Genomic DNA, 17670 nt, shown 5'->3' on the forward strand with positions numbered 1-17670 from the left:
CCTCCCACTACTTTATTTCTTCTTTTTCCTTTCTCCCTTCTAACATACCGAAGAGCAATGGTGGACTGAGTTTCAAGCCAATCTAGATGACTTTGAGTCTTTGCAATGCTTGCTTATACATTTGGGTCCTTTCTAGTGCGTCCCTTATTCTGTCAAGAGAATTATACTCCCTGATCTTTAGGTTGTAGGGAAAGGTGTTCCATCTCCTTTGGCAGGCTTGTTGGCTTTCATCCCCTAGCAATCTCCAAGTGTCCTCAAAATGAGTGATTGCTTCCTCTTGTGTAGCTAGGTATCTTGGTGCAAGACGAGGATCATTTGCAATGAGGTTGTGGGTGCTAATGACAACCATGGAGTTGGCCTGTTCTACTATGATGAAAATAGGTTCTGTTTCTTCTCTTTCCAATACCCTTTTACTTCTGTAGCCATGGCCTCCTCATGATTCATCCAAGATTCCAAGGTCATCAGTTGTAAGTCCCCTACCTTTGGCTTAGGGTCCAACACATTCAAATCTGTTAGGGTCAAGTTATGTAGGTAGAATTTAGATATCATTTCCCTGTCCTCCAGGGTTATTTGGTCACAGAGGTCAATGAGATTCCTATAGTATTGGAAAGGCATAGTTCCTCTTTTTGCAAGGGTTTTTATCTGAAACTGGAGCCATTGTTCTTTGAGGTATAAGGAATATGATTTTGCTAGCATCCTGCATTGGAGTGCCTCCATGGAGAGACTTTCTATAGTTTCCAATTGACTCTCCTTCTCGTGTATTTGCCTCCTTAGCCATGTGTTCTCAGCCTCTAGTTGAGATTTCATCACTCTTTCCCTGTCTCTTATTCTACTTAACTCTCTACCCATTTCTAGCAACTTTTCTTCCATATGGCCTACATCCTCCACACTTTTTGATTTATAAATTTGCATCCAATGATGTGACCTTGATCTCTCCTTTTCAATTTCAAATAATGGAGGGATGGAAAATTTTTGTAGTATCACTCTACCCCCCTCAATGAATCTGTAACAGGAACTGAGGTTTGGCTATGGTCTAGGTTCCTTTAGCTCCTGGGACTATCCCTTTGCTATTTCTTGAGTATTTTCTGCCTCTTTTCCTTCCCTTTGCCCTTGTAGTCCTTCCTAATCTTGTTTCTGTGTTTCGTGTAGTTTTGATAGGATTTCCTGTAGGACTATCTTTGCTTCGTATAGGCCTGTCTGTGTTTCTTGTAGGAGACCTTTTCCTTTTTGAAAAGGGATCAACGATTCTTTAACTTAAGTATTGGGGGTTTTTGTAGTGCATTATATTAGATATCATTTTTTGGGATTCAAATGCATTAAGTAAGTCATTCATCTATGACCATTTCCATGAGAGGTAGTCATAACTAACTAATTTCTCAAGATTTTTGAACGGTCCATTTAGCACTCATTGCATCGGGTGATGCTCATAGGGGTGAAGAAGTGGGATTGAAACTAGTGAAATGAATCACATAGTGTCAATCATCACTTCCAGGGCTTACACCTGGCAACCAGGACTTCACTGGAGGTCACCCATCCCAGATCGCCTCTGGCTCAAGTGCTCTTAACTATGGAGTTTTCACCACAGTCAAGCCCACTTTTCTTGCTACCCCATTTGCTAAGGTTGAGTTGGTGACAGGCCTCTTAACATAGGTGATTGGTGACCTTGGGGAAGCTTGTTGTGATGTGCCTTCTTCACCTCTCTTTCCTAGAGGGACTAAATTCTCTTGTTCTTTTAGTGAGTCCTCTATGATAATGGGACCCTTGGTAGGGGTTTGAGGTCTCCCTTGCTTTTATCGTGGTGCTCTTTCTTGTTCTAAAGTAGAGTGGAGTCTACCTCTACCTCTTTCCTCTTGATTTGATAGGTGTACTTAGAGCAGTTAAGGTAGCTTCTGCCTCCTTTTCTATGGGCTCTGGAGACACCCTTGGAGATTCCTCTTCTTACTTTCTCTGTATTTCAGGACTCGGTTCATCCTTTGTCTCATCTATTTCCACCTCCTCTCCATTAATCTCTTCTTCCTCTTCTTCAGGCTCTTTTTGTTCTTCTTCATGATCTTCTCCCTCTTCTTCATCACTAGAAGTAGGGTCTCTTTCATACTCAATGGATTGAATTTCATCTTCTTCATTCGTGTTTGCAAATGTTTGACCACGTAACAGGGATTCTCAAGTTTTTTAAGGCATCTCATAGTATGAGTTTGATCAATCCATGATGTGCCAACTACTGATGCTTTCCTTCCTGTACTTTGATGCTTATGCCTATCATTGATTATAACAAAAACTAAGGCACACTAAGTTTTCTATGAGTAGGTAACTCTTCTCCAAATCTCAGCTCATGGAGGAGTCTAAACTGGTACTCGTAGACTATACTGAGTCTACCCTCGCAAGAAATATACTTGATGAGGTGATAGATTACTTCATTCCAAGGATATGGAATGCTTTCCCTTCTAATCCCATTTTTGTCTTCAATTGGTTCTTCTCCTTCTAAGAAAATCTTCTTCATGGAAAAAGTGCTACTAGTTTTGTCCTATTTTCTCCATTGCAACCCTAGAGGAAGTGTAGTGATCCTGCTAATGCTCTCAGGGGTAATTGTTGCTGACAAACCCCTCACTACAATAGTGGCATTGGCTCTATCTAGAGGTATGAGTGACATTGCAAATTCCCTAGCTATATCATCATCATATCCCCTAAGTAGCTCGAAGAATCTGAACCATTGATGCCTTGTAAATATTTCTACCATAGGAGGATGTTGGTGTATTCTGGTGGGTTCCATTTTTTTTGAAACCCTCTGTCATATTTTTTCTTTGTTAATCTATTTGTATGAGGTTTGGTTGGCTATAGATTAAGAGCTTCTCTAGGTGATGAGGGTTTAGATTTTACTCTCCACTATCTTCTACAAAATTCTGTCTATCTCTATGCACACTATAAATACTTAAAAGAAATGACAATTTCTTTCTTTTTCCTATTTACAAATGAAATCACAGAGGATATGGTAGCTACCTCTCTTTGCAATTCTTTGGTTATGAGAATTCTTGAATTGTTTGCCCTAGACACCCATTACAACATTTTTGACAATCCTCCCCGTTTCTTGTAGTTTTCTTGTATTCCCTATAGGTGCTCACTGTTTCCTGTAGTTTCTCTGTGTTTCCTGTAGGTGATCATTGTAGGTAGGCCGAGACTAAATTTTCCATTTGATGGCTCCTCAAGGTTATCTCAGCTCTCAAATTATTGAAATGAACAATACTTTTATGAAAGTCAAGGAATATTTCTATTTATGGTTGATTTCGTTGAGTGATGGGATGGTTGGACGAGTACATATTTCTCCTTTTGGACTATTGGTCCTGCTACTAGTTAACATGCTACCCTTCCTCGTAATCATCACCCACTTCTATTGACCATATCTTGACCAGATTTTCGATTTATTCCCCTTGATGTGACTTTGCCACGTGTATAGTTGACTAGCACTTTACTCTTTGTTATCGAACTGAAGGTGGCCAAGTTAACTGGCCAGCTTCGCTTATAAAATCAACTTTCTACATCTTCCTACAATTTTAATCATATTCGTAGTTATGAGGGAGTATGGATGAGGTGACATACGTGTGGATTCCTTTGCCTTGCTGATGCATGCTGGAGGGTGGTTCTGCTGTGTTGCTCATGACTCAAGTACATCTTCTCGACTGCTTTTTTTTTGTTGATTCCATTTTGCTGATGGGTTGTCTTCTTGTTGATGTGCAGGTGTTGGCTTCCTCTGTTGCTACTAAGCTCTGGAGAAGTTCCATTGTGCCTACATTTTTTCTTCTCCTTTTTCAATCATGGTGTTGAAGGTTAGGCCTGGAGCCTGCTGCTACTTCAAAATAGGCTGCTACAGGGTTTCCTGTAGTACTACTACAGGAAGTCCTGTAGTTGCCCTTTTTTGAATTTTTGTGTCCTTTCTCTGCTTGGAGGGTGAATAGGTATTGGAATGAGTGGAAGGTGTGGCCATGGAGTGGTAGGTGAGGTAGGCTGCTGGTGGCATGCCCCTTTGATGTTCTTTTCTCTTTTTTTCATCTTCATTTTTTTTTTATGGACACAGGGAGTGACATGGTCATGAAGGGTGTTGGCTGAGGTGTGGTGAAGTCAATGGCCTTCTTTTTCTTTATTACCCCAAAACATGCCCGCATAATAATTTCTCCATCGGATTGCCTTTCCTGTAGATTTTCAGTACTTCTTATAGTACTAGAGGAAACCTTTGTAGTAATTACAGGAAATCCTGTAGAAAGCATAGAATTGCCTGAAATTTGAATTTTTCTATTGCTGCAGATGAGTATGGATGAAGGAACATGGGGATTATAGAGGAGATGAAATGGATGAAGAAAAACATGGGATTTTGTAGGGCTTGTTACCCTTTGATCTCTGTGTCCATTAGATTCTTGAAAACCTGAATTGTTATCACTGGGCAGGTTTGAGGTCCCTGTCATTATTTTTGTGTTTTTTCTCTCTTTTTCTTCTTTCTTTTTTTTTATTTTTTATTTTTTTTGAAAGACAACTAGGTTGCCTCAAAGGAGGTTTTCATCTTGGTTTCCTTCCTTGGGTTCCTCAAAATAGGATTTCACCTAGAGGTCTTTTATTTTTTCTTTATTTATTTATTTATTTTTTTAAACACTCTTGGGCTGCCTCACAGAGGTTTTCAACCTAAGAGTGGGCCTCAAGCAGGGAAAATTTTAAGTGTAGGTTTTAACCTCGTACAGAAATTACCTGCATACAAATTCTAAAAAACAGAAAATAAATAATGCAAGAGCAGAACACATAAAACACATATACACAGAGATTTTCCCCTGGATCCCAAAACTGGGACTACCAGCTTGATTTTTCATTATGTTCATTTCAATGGTATAATACATATTTATACATGCCGAAGCATCCAATACCATGGACCAAAAACCATCGCGTCCAATACCATGGACTGAAAACCATCACATCCAAAAACATGTGCGAAAATCATGCACAAAGCCATAAGTGGGTCTGCCCATCCTAACATAGGGTTTAGAACATAAATTTTCCAGGGCACTGCCCCGGACCCGATAAAGTGGGGTTATGGGTATGTCTCAAACCCCCTGTGACCCCCCCCCTTGCTACACAATCAGTGCAACGAAGGAGGCTTTGCCCCGACCCGCCCCCCCCCTCTAACCCCATGGTTAACTACGTGGGCTAGTTGTGGAAAGAATATAACACAACCCAAAATTCTCCCACTTGTTTTTTTCTTTCCACGAGGGGCTACAAGAGAGTTTAGTCATTTTTCTAGCCCTAAAATGCCCATTTTCTCTCTACACCAAGAGAACTTCTCAGAGCTCACAGATTTTGTCAATGCATATGCAATATTCTTCAAAGTATCCACCTTTACTAGAAGCACCTTTTTGTCTTCTATCATATCCCTCATAAAGTGATACTGAACATCAATGTGCTTTGTCTTTGAATGATATGTGGGGTTCTTTGCCAAGAAAATTGCACTTTGGCTGTCACAGTCTATCCTTATAGCTCCCTATACTAACTCCATACTTGAACATAATCTCTGCAACCAAACTGCTTCCTTGCTTGCATGAGTGGCTACCATGTATTCTGCCTTTGTAGTTGATAGTGCCACTACAGATTGTTTCTTACTCATCCAACTAACTGCACCTCTAAATAGGTTAAACACATACCCACTTGTAGATCTTCTCTGATCTAGATCTCCAACCCAGTCTGCATCAACAAAGCCATGAATATCCAACATTCTATCCAATCCTGGTCTTCCTTGGTAGCACAAACCATAATCACTAGTGCCACGCAAATACCCGAAAACCCACTTCACTATTGTCCAGTGCTCCTTCCCTGGTTTTGACATAAACCTGCTTAATACTCCCACTGCATGTGCAATGTCTGGTCTAGTACAGACCATTGCATACATCATGCTAGCGACTGCACTTGCATATGGAACACGGGACATGTCCTCTTCCTCTTCTTGTGTCTTGGGACACTGTTCATCAGGTAACCTCACACCTACAGGAATAGGAACCTTCACCGGTTTACTATCCTGCATATTAAACGTCTGCAGTATTGTCTCGACATACTTCCTCTAGTTTAACCAGAGCTTCCTCTTTGCCCGATCTCTTTTAATTTCCATGCCTAAAATATTGTTTGTAGCACCAAGATCTTTCATGTCGAATTTGGAGGACAATTGGGTCTTCAAATCCTAGATAATTTCTTTGTCATTTCCAACCAACAACATATCATCCACATACAAGACCAGATAAATAACATGGTCACCAATTTATTTAAAATACACACAGTGATCTGATTTTCTTCTAGTGAAGCCAAGTCCCCCTATAAATGTATCAAATTTTTTATACCACATCCTTGGTGACTGCTTTAACCCATACAGGGACTTCTTTAAATTGCATACCAGTTCTTTCTTACCCTTCACCACAAAGCCTTCAGGTTGCTTCATGTATATTTCCTCTTCCAGATCCCCGTGAAGAAATGTTGTCTTCACATCCATCTGTTCTACCTCAAAATCAAAGGCATCAACAACAGATAAAAGTAATCTAATAGAAGTTACCTTGGCAACAAGAGAAAAAATATCACCAAAATCAATTCCCAGCACCTGGGAATAACCTTTTGCTACCAACCGAGCTTCATGTTTCTCCACCTTTCCTTCTGCATTTGTCTTCTTCATGAACACCCATTTGCTGCCAATGGGTTTCCTTCCATCCGGCAACTCCACCAGATCCCAAGCCTCATTTTTGTGCACAGATGCCATTTCATCTACCATGGCCTCTTTCCCGAGTTTTCCATCCTCTGAATCTACTGCTTCCTTCATAGTTCTGGGATCATCATCAGTAACAGACAAAGCAAAATTTGAATAGAAAGCAGATGGACTATACCTTTCTAGCTTCCTTCTTTCTCGAACTGATCTTCTCACACCTGGAATTTGTGGCTCTTCATCTTCTGATTCCTCCTCTGTTGTAGAGTTTGATTCTTCCTCCTTTAGCTAAAACTCTATCTTCTCAGGTTCTTTTGGTTGGACTTCATGTTTAATAACATCTTTCACCTCTCTGAACACCACATCTCAGCTGTACAAAACCTTCCTTATTACTGAGTTCCAAAGCATATAACCCTTTAAACCATCCTTATACGCAATACATATGCACCTTTCATATTTACTATCCAACTTGGTTCGTTTCTCCTTTGGAACATGTACATATGCATCACATCCAAATACCCTTAGATTGGAAAGAGAGGGTTTCTTACCAGTCCATACCTCTTGTGTAGTCTTATCCTCCAACACTGATGAAGGTGACCTGTTGACCAGGTAACATGCAGTATCCACCGCCTCTGCCCAGAATTCTTGTCCTAACCCGACACCACTAAGCATGCTTCTTGCCCTTTCCATCAACGTCTTGTTCCTTCTTTTTGCAACTCCATTTTGCTGAGGTGTATATGGAGTAGTCTTCTGCCGTGCTATACCACACTTCTTACAGAATTCTTCAAATTCCTTACTGCAAAACTCTCCACCATTATCTGTCCTTAGAACCTTTATCTTCTTCTCTATTTGGTTTTCCACCAGAGCCTTGAATTCTTTAAACCTGTCAAAGACTTTAGATTTCTTCTTAAGGAAATATATCCATGTATTCATTGGAAGGCATCTATAAATGATACATAGTACATAGACTTACCTAGTGTTGGAACCTTCACAGGTCCAAACACATCACTATGCATAAGCTCTAATATCTGTTTCGCCCTCTTACCACCAGAGGGGAAACTCACCCGATTCTGCTTCCCATATACACAATTTTCACAGAAATCAAAATCCAGAGAGCTATTACTCATAACTTCTACCATACCTTTACCATGAAGTATTCGAAGGCCCTTCTCTCCAATATGTCCAATCCTTTGATGCCACAACATGGTCTTCTCTCTAGAGACCACTGGATTTTCTACTCCACTTTCAGGAACCACAAAACTGTTGCACCCATCAACAATTGTGCTACCTTGCAGCTTGTACAGAGTTCCAATCCAAACTCCCCGCATCAAGACCAGTGCTCCCTGAACCATCTTGCAGGTATCCTTCTCAAACACTATTTTTACACCTGCATCATCCAGATTGCTTAGAGAAATTAGATTTCTAGCCAATGCAGGAATATGCAGAACACCCGAAAGTGTTCTAACCCTTCCACCTTGCAACTTCAACTTTACTTTTCTGTGACCAAAGATTCTAGCCTTCCTATCATCCCCTAAGAAGACATCACCACCATCGTATTTCTCATACTCGCATAACCACTCTCTATGGGGAGTGAAGTGAAAGGATGCACCTAAGTCAATCAACCATGCCTCCTGATCTACATGTGTACTTGAAGAAGCCAAGTACACATCCCCACCTTCATCTGAGGTGGTTTTCACCTCTGCAGAAGGAGCATCATCAGATCCCTTTCCTTTATAAGGAGATTTAGATTTACAGTACCTTTTGTAGTGCCCTTCCTTTCCACATTTCCAACGCACCACCTTTACAGGTTTTCCTGGAGATTTAGATCTCCCTCTAGATTTAGATCTCCCACTCGATGACTTATTTTTGTTTCTTGTCTGGGACCGTCCTTGTATAGACAAGGCATCACCATTCTAGGTCTCCATATTTTTCCGTCTCATATCCTCCGTCAACAAGGATGAGACTATTTCATCAAAATGCAAGGCAGTTGCATTGCTACCTATTGCAATAACCAGACTATCCCACGAATCTGGTAGAGAACACAACAAACTGATGCACTTATCTTCATCTAAAATTTTAATATCAACAGATGCTAACTGACTTAACATAGTATTAAATTCATTCAGATGCTTTGTCACCGAGTCTCCATGTTTCATCCTTAGGTTATACAGCTTTTTTCGTAGGAACAATTTATTCACCAGAGACTTAGATTGGTACAAAGTCCCTAACTTGTCCTAGAAAGCCTTTGTTGTAGCTTCCCTTGATACATTCAACAATACTGAACCTGAGACACACAATTGTATTTTTCTCTTTGCCTTCCGATCCAACTTTTTCCATTCTTCATCGGACACTCCCGTTGATTTAGTACCCGGATCTACCGCAATCCATTGATCTTTATCCACCAACAGATCCTCCATCTTGAGTTTCCACAACTCAAAAATCTGACCATTAAATTTCTTGATCTCTATCTTTCCACTGCTCACCAACTTCTTTCACCACCAGAATCGATCTCGCAGATCTCCCACTAAACAGGGCCTACCACAGGCCTGAGCGAAACCCCTCAGCAACAAAGGCGTCCCCTTGAAGCCAAAAATGCTCTGATACCAAATGTAGGTTTTAACCCCGTATAGAAATTACTTGCATACGAATTCTAAAACACAGAAAATAAATAATGCGAGAGCAGAGCACATAAAACACATATACACAGAGATTTTCCCTTGGATCCCAAAACCAGGACTACCAGCTTGACTTTTCATTATGTTCATTTCAATGTTATAATACATATTTATACATGCTGAAGCATCCAATACCATGGACTGAAAACCATCGCGTCCAAAAACATGTGGGATTACAAGTACGTCTCAAACCCCCTGTGACCACCCCCCCTTGCGCTACACAATCAGCGCAACGAAGGGGGCTCTACCCCCCCTCTAACCCCATAGTTAACTACGTGGGCTAGTCGTGGAAAGAATATAACACAACCCAACATTAAGGATGGAAAATTATCTTGAAGTTTAAAAACATTAGCAAATATCACTAGTTCCTAATATGCAAACTATAAAATGTTTATTGATGTATTTGTAAAATTATTGAAATTTATAATGATTTTATATATACTCTCTATATAATATTGGTGATTTTTAAGGTAAAATAATTTTATATTGTAAAATTTGGGCAAATCATTCTTTATAAAAACTAGAAATTGATGAATAATTTTTTGGATAAGTCATAAAAAATTAGCCCACCTACAAATATTGGCCCCTAAAATTTTCCATGGCCTCAAGTGCCTCATGGAGGTTTTCACCCGAGTCTCTTTATTTTTTTCTTTTTCTTTTTTTTTTCAAAAATTCATTTGACGTCAAGAACTTGGTGAGGTGGAAGCCAAGACTCCTTCGATCACCATTACTGCCTTGCTAATGCTACTGATGAACTTCTTCTTTAACAAAGGATTTTTGTAGACTTTCAACTTGTACCCATTGGCAAGCAAAGGGATACCTTCTTCATCGATGATTCTTATCTAAACAACGCCATTATCATGGAACTTTTCTACCACATATGGTCCCAACCATCTGGTCATCAACTTGCCTATGAAATATTTGTACCGGGAGCCATATAGTAGGGCCCAATCGCCTGCTTGAAACAATTTGTCTTTGATATTTTTGTCATGCCAAATTTTCCTTTGTGCTTGAGTCACTTCTGTGTGCAGGAGGGCCTGCATCCTAAATTTATCTAACCCATTTAGCTGAAGCAATCTCTCTTTTTGTGCCGTTGTAACATCTAGATCCAATTGTGCTACCATCCTTAAGGTTTTGTACTCAAATTTAATGGACAACAGATCCTTCTTCCCATAGACAAAATCATAAGGGGTGAAGTGAGTGGTGGTCTTCCAAGTTGTATTGTAGGCCCAAGTGGCCTCCACTAGTCTGTTTGCCCAATCCTTCTTACTGCTGCTAACCACTTTGGTCAGAATGTTTTCCAATGCTCTGTTGGTGACTTCTACTTGTCCATTAGCCTGAGGGTGGTAAGGAATGGAATTTTTGTGCTTGATCTTATGCTGACCTAATAGATTATCAATCATGTGTGAGGTGAATTGACTTCCTTGATCAATTGCTAGCTCTCTAGGGTATCCAAACTTTTAAAACAAATTACCCCTCAAGAACTCAGCCACTTTTTCCTTTGTGGCTACCTTGACAACTTTGGTTTTAGCCCACTTTATTAAGTAGTCGGTGCACACAATGATGTACTTTTTCTATCTGGATGGAGGATCAATGGGCCCAATGAAATCCATGCCCCACTTGTCAAATGGCTCGAAATTCACTTGAGGTTGCAAAGGCATTTCATCCCTGGAAGCATATTTCCCCATCCTTTGGCACTGATCACACTGGCTGGTATACCTTCTTGCATCTTGGTGGAGAGTGGGCCAGTAATAGCCAAATTGTAGTACCTTGAATGCTGTCCTTTTGGATGCAAAGTGACCTCCACAAGGACCATCATGACAGGCCAGAAGGATGTCAAAAAATTCCTCCTCCCTAACACATCTTCTCAAAATTTGATCTGGGCCCAACTTGAAGAGATTGTCCCCAATCCAAGTGAATAGGCACTTTTCCTTATAATTCTTCTCTTCTCCTTGGAGGACAGATTTGGAGGGAACTGTGCAGCTGCTAAGTAGTTGGCTATATCAGCAAACCACATAGAGAGAACTGAAATTGTGAATAAATGCTCATCTGGAAGCTGGTCATCAACCATTCCTTCCTCACCTGCAGGCAAAGTCAATCTGGACAAAAAATCTGCAACTACATTTTCTCTGTCAGGCTTATCAATAATAGTTAGATCAAATTGTTGTAACAAAAGTAACCATCTAATAATTCAAGCATTCACATCAAGTTTTTTCATCAAATATTTAATGGCAGCATGGTCAGTATGTAAAAATGTCTGGTAACTAGTAATGTAATGTCTAAATTTATTCAATGAATGGACAACAACTAGGAGCTCTTTTTCAGTCATTGTGTAGTTTAACTTGCCTTTGGACAGATTTTTGCTGATGAAGTAAATGAGAAAAGGTAGATTGTCATCTATCTGGCCCAGAGCTTCTACTATAGCGTTGTGAGAGCTATCAACATGTATGTTAAAAGGAAGAGCCAAATTTGGGCCATGGAGAATAGGTGCAGTTGTCAACTTGTCCTTTAGGGTTTCTAGGGCCTCTTGGCAGCTTTTTGACCATACAAATTTAGAGTCTCTGGCCAATAGTCCAAACAAGGGCGAGGCTACCTTGCTAAAGTATTTTATGAATCTCCTATAGTATTTGACTAAGCATAAGAAAATTTTGACATCCATCTACTTCTGAGGAGTAGGGACCCTCTTTATGATAACTATCTTATGTGGGTATACTTGTAGTCATTTCTGGGATATTGAGTGACCTAGAACAATCCCTGCAGTCATTAAGAACTCACACTTCTCAGGACTAAGGGATAAGTTCATTTAAATGCATTTGTTTAACACCTTTCCCAAGTTAGAGAGAGCCTCTAGGAAATCACACCCATAGGGGGTGAAATCATCCATATGAATTTCCACAAAATCATGGACTAGCTCTGCAAAGATGCTCAAGAATACTCTCTGGAAAGGGTTAGGGGCATTGCATAAACCAAAAGGAAGGACCCTATAAGAAAAGGTACCCCAAGGATAGGTGAAGGTGGTTTTATCCTGGTCCTCTGGGCTGATTTGGATTTGATTGTAACCACTGAATCCATCCAGGAAAGAGAAGAACTTCTTTCCTGCCAAACCATATAATACTTGGTCAATGAAAGGTAGAGGGAAATAGTCATTTTTTGTGGCTTTGTTTAGCTCTCGATAATCCACACAGATCCTCCACTTTCCATTTTTCTTTGGAACCATAATCAGAGGAGACACCCACTCACTATCTAAGATGGGGTAAGTGAACCTTGCATCCAACAACTTCTGCAATTCTTCTTTGACTATATCCTTGAGGGTTGGGTTCATTCTCCTCTGAGCTTGGTAGACTGGCTTGCAACCTTCCTTGATGTAAACTTGGTGAGTAAACACAGAAGGGTGTACTCCCTTGATTTCCTTGTAACTCTAAGCAAAGGCTTCCAAATTCTTTCTTAGCATGTCACATAACTCCTCTTCTTGGTGTGCAGAGAGAGAGGGGTTGAATTTCAATGCTCTTTCAAGGCCAAATTCTATCATCTTGACATGAATAGGGCTTGAGTCAACTAATCATAGACCAATCCAAGTGTTGTCTTTGGCTTCCTTTACTAACTCCTCAAGAGACATGGTGTTGGGGGGTTGATTCTGGAAGATTTTCTCAATCAGGTAATCTTCATCAACTTGCCCCCCTCCTATAGTAACATCTAGGGTATAGATTGGGGAAGAGTAGACTTCATATTCTTCCTCCTCTTCTAACCTATTGGAGGTACTGGACCCGCCAACATGTCAAGGGGATCTCTCCGGTAAGAAGTCCCAATTAGACCTCAGACCGTTTGGTGTAGGATTCCTAGCAGTGTGTTGTAAGGTAATGCCTTGATTGAGATGTTGCACATAGGCAAGTCAGATAACTCTGTTAGTAGCAAGGATGTGACCGCTATAGTGAGTCAAGGAAGGTGAATGGGAGGTTCTAACACATGGGTGGTGAGATGAGTGTGCCCCTTGGCAACCTGTAGCAGTACTCACCTGAGAAGGGAACACTTAAGCGAAGATGCATCAAAAGCTGGAAAGCAGATCATTTGGAAATCCAAAGTGATGGTTAAACCAACAACACATCTACAACAATATTCATATAATCGCATACAAAGCAGTTCATACACAACTACATAAGTTCAACAACATATATTTGTAAGCAACCAGAGTAGTCCAACTACAATAACAACATATACATGAAAATGTGCTGGCTCTTATTATATAAAGAAGTGTAAGTCCCAGTCATACAATACATCCATATAAACCTGTTAGCCCCAACAGTGCAACGTTACAGCCACATCTGCCTACTCCTCCAAAGAGATGAACTAGCTTCGTGTAGTGGAGAAGCCAAGGTGCATTACAATATTGTCCAAGCTTTCTCCAACATAGTCTTATCAGAAGTTTGGCTGACCAAAAGCCTCAACAATGAGTTATGAGGGACTATTTATAACAAAGGGTGGGGTGACCCTTGACATTCCTCTTTGTGATAGTTCAACTACCCTTATGACTCTTCATCTAATTTATGATTGTTACACCCAACTATTAACACTTGACTTACACTTGACATGACTCAATCATTATAATGCACATGTACTCATGTGAGACAACATAGCTTGAGAAAGCCATGCAAGACATCACCAACACTTGGTCCACTGTGATGAGACCAACTTTTTGACATGCTTGTGATGGTGAAGGTGGTGAGTTGATGCTAAGATTGGTTGTCCGTGATTTTATGCATGCACTTCATGGTGACATCTTGCTGAAGCGAACTCTTGCCTCCATTGCAACTGATGCATTGGTTCGGCTCCTTCATCCAACTTGTTTGCTAACATGTGCATGGTCTTCTTGGGTGCACCTTAACCAGAAACACACTGATGCATACTATCTATGCTAATCTTCAATTGTTTACTTGTGGTCATGCACATGAACTTGCCAAAGTACATGTTCAACTCCAGTTGGACTTGCTTCTTGCTTCTTGTCTTCGCCTTGGTGAGTGTGTTGAATAGGTTGGATTGCATGCATGCATGCAATGACATGCATGATATTGAATCTCTTGCATGCGATCAACAACAATGCTCACCATGTCTACTTTGTGTCAGCTGCAGGGATGGATCTTTAACTTGTACGGGCGCAGTTTCATTTGTGAGTGCATTTTGTGCCCACTGCTATTCCAGTTCCAGTTGCAACTCATTCATCTATCTGTGCAACTTGATGTTCTTCCTGAGTTTCTACTTTAGCACATGCAACTCCTTCTTTGTTCCATTCTCTGTCTTCGTGCAATCTTCATGTCACGTTGTCGCTTCATAGCCTGAGTCTCCAATGTTGCTTTCATTAGCAGTGGATTTGCTTGATCTTGCAACTTTGTTCCACCTCTGTGTTGTCAACAACCTTCCTCTTGTGTTCACTGCATTCGCTGCGTTCGTTGTATTCACTGCATTCATTTTGTTTGGCACATTCACAACATTCGTTATGTTCACTACATTCATTGCGTTTGGTATGTTGCTTCAGATGTTGTTCATGATGCTGCTTGCTATGATATCTTGATGCTCTTGTCTATGAACAACTTGATATATTCATGAGTACGCAAGCTCATAGACATTTGATCGACTGCATCTCTAGGTGTGCTCTGAATGGTGTCTTTGACTCTGCCCTCTTGGTAACCATTGTACCTACACTGCTGAGAGGTAGATGAACACCTACAATACTTGGAGACATGGCAACACTCATGGCAAGAAATATGTTAGTTGAAAACCAAAATGAACTTGAGAACTGACTTTCAACATACCTGTGTGATTGATGATGAAGGTTGCGTAATTTCGGCCGGGAGGTCAGGAGACTGACTACCAAGACTGTGAAAGGCATAGTCTGGGCTGCTAGGAGACTGGTTAACTACTGGAACTGTGCAATACACAGTCCATTCTAGCTGTTGACTGTTGGAATTGCAAAATGCGTAATCTTAGCTGGCAATGGTTGTAGGCTCAGTGACTGCATTGTGCAATTTTTTGGGCCAGTAGTCACTGTTCCTCAGAAATGTGCAAAAAATTCCTGGAGGATAGTGCTTAGGTAGAAATGCACATTTCTAGAGAGGAAGGCAGAGCCTTCCCTCTCAGGATTATGCAATGTTGTCTAGTGAGGTAGAGTCCGGGCCAAGGTTGGTCAGGCTCGCCGACGAGAAACTGAACGTGAATGTGAATGAGAATGCATGCTGATAATGAGTGTAAGAATAAGTGAATGATCATGCATGCAAATGGTGAATGACAGATACAAAACATGGAACAACATGCATGTGGGCGAGGTGAGTCACCGAATCAATGACCGTTCGCAAAAAACAGTTTCATGCATGCAACAGTAGTGAGATGTTGACAAAAATTGAAATGGTGCTAGGACAAGCTAATATACATGTAAACAATAGCAAGCATTCAATGAAATCAAGAAAACATTACTCATACAAGTGAAAACAAAAAAAGCGATAGAAATGCAACATAAGGCATGGGAAGCAGGCTTACCCCAAAACAGTTGAGGTGAATGTGCCGACTGCTCCTAGATTTGATGTGGGATGTCAGAGCTGCAAGGTTGATGTGAGGAATGAGATTTGCAACATCCGGTTGATGAGTTTCTATAACATCGAGGTTGTGACACACATGCCACAAATCTAGGGAATGTGACACTTGGCGGGAGGTTTTTGAAATGATCCTTGCATGTAACCTCCACTTGCTAAACATAGATTGTTAAAAAACTGGATGCCTTTGCATGCTGCCTTGGGAGAAGCAGTCCATGTTGGCATTATGATACATATGTTGTACTTGATGGCAACCCACTCATCTCAGATAATAAATTATAGTGCAGAGAAAAGTTCACGCACTTATATGCAGAGAAAAGTTTATTTCATGTAGAGAAAAGTTCACGCACTTTTATGCAGAGAAAAGTTTATTTCATGTAGAGAAAAGTTCACGCACTTTTATGCAGAGAAAAGTTTATTTCATGTAGAGAAAAAGTTCACGCACTTTCATGCAAGGAAAAGCGCGTATATGTTGGAGAACTTACCTTTGGTCCATGGTAGTTAGTCCTTGGTATTTGAACCTATGAGGAAAAGCGCGTATATGTTGGAGAACTTACCTTTGGTCCATGGTAGTTAGTCCTTGGTATTTGAACCTATGAGGAAAAGCACGTATATGTTGGAGAACTTACCTTTGGTCCATGGTAGTTAGTCCTTGGTATTTGAACCTATGGTTTTGGACCATGGTACCTCATCAAAAGTGTTGATCTCACGCACTTTCATGGTTGGTTCATGGTATTAGTCCGACAGTTTTTGATCCTATGGTTTTGGCCCGTGGTATTGCATCCAAAAGTGTTGATCTCACGCACTTTCATGGTTGGTTCATGGTATTAGTCCAACAGTTTTTTTGATCCTATGGTTTTGGCCCGTGGTATTGTGAAAGGCCTAAGACTATAAAAGAGGAAGGAGATCATTTGGCAAAGCATCTTCTGAATTATCGAATATCTGATAAAGTGCTAGATCTGGAATATTGTGATTGGGTTATGGTGCAGATCTGGATCTGAATGAAGAAGGAACTTGAGCGTAAGGAGAAGGATAAGTTCTATTGATGGGTCAAAATATTAAGGCTGGAATAGTGGTATCTCTATATGATTTTGATCTGTGATATGTGGCATACGCTTGATCTATAAATCTAATAATCTGGGTCTGAATTATTGATGCATGTTTTATTTTACACATGTTATGATCTGGGTATGTCTGATGTAACAACTGCAAAGTTATAAGGAAATATTTGCAGATCTGTATGCAGAGATTGATGATGCAAGTGTAGTTGATGGGTTTTTGATGTTCTTGGATCCAGTCTGAAAATTAATGAAAAGTGGTCCTTGAAAGAAAAGAAGTAGGGGGTTGTAGCTCCCTTCCAGGAGAGATTGGAAAATGAAAGAGAGAGTTGTAGCTCTCTGCAGGTTGTAGCCTGCGTACTGGTAAAGGACTGCACCAGTACAAAATCATTGTAAAAGGAGTTTCTTATTAAAAGAAGATAGAGACATATTGCAGCAGGTGGTTTTCATCCACATTGGGTTTCCACCTTATATCTGGTGTTCTTTTGTGTGACTATTTTCTTTTCTTGTTCCTGCTCATTATTTTATGATTCTGACATACAAAGTAATGATCAATATTTGAAGAATTATTCAAAGTATAAATAAGGAAGATATATTGAAAAGAATTTGATAATACTGATTCATCCCCCTCTCTCAGTATTATTTCC

The sequence above is a fragment of the Pinus tabuliformis genome, chromosome X, assembly GCF_031772625.1.
Source record: "Pinus tabuliformis cultivar Carrire ecotype Pingquan chromosome X, CPIR1, whole genome shotgun sequence".
In the NCBI taxonomy this organism is placed as follows: domain Eukaryota; kingdom Viridiplantae; phylum Streptophyta; class Pinopsida; order Pinales; family Pinaceae; genus Pinus; species Pinus tabuliformis.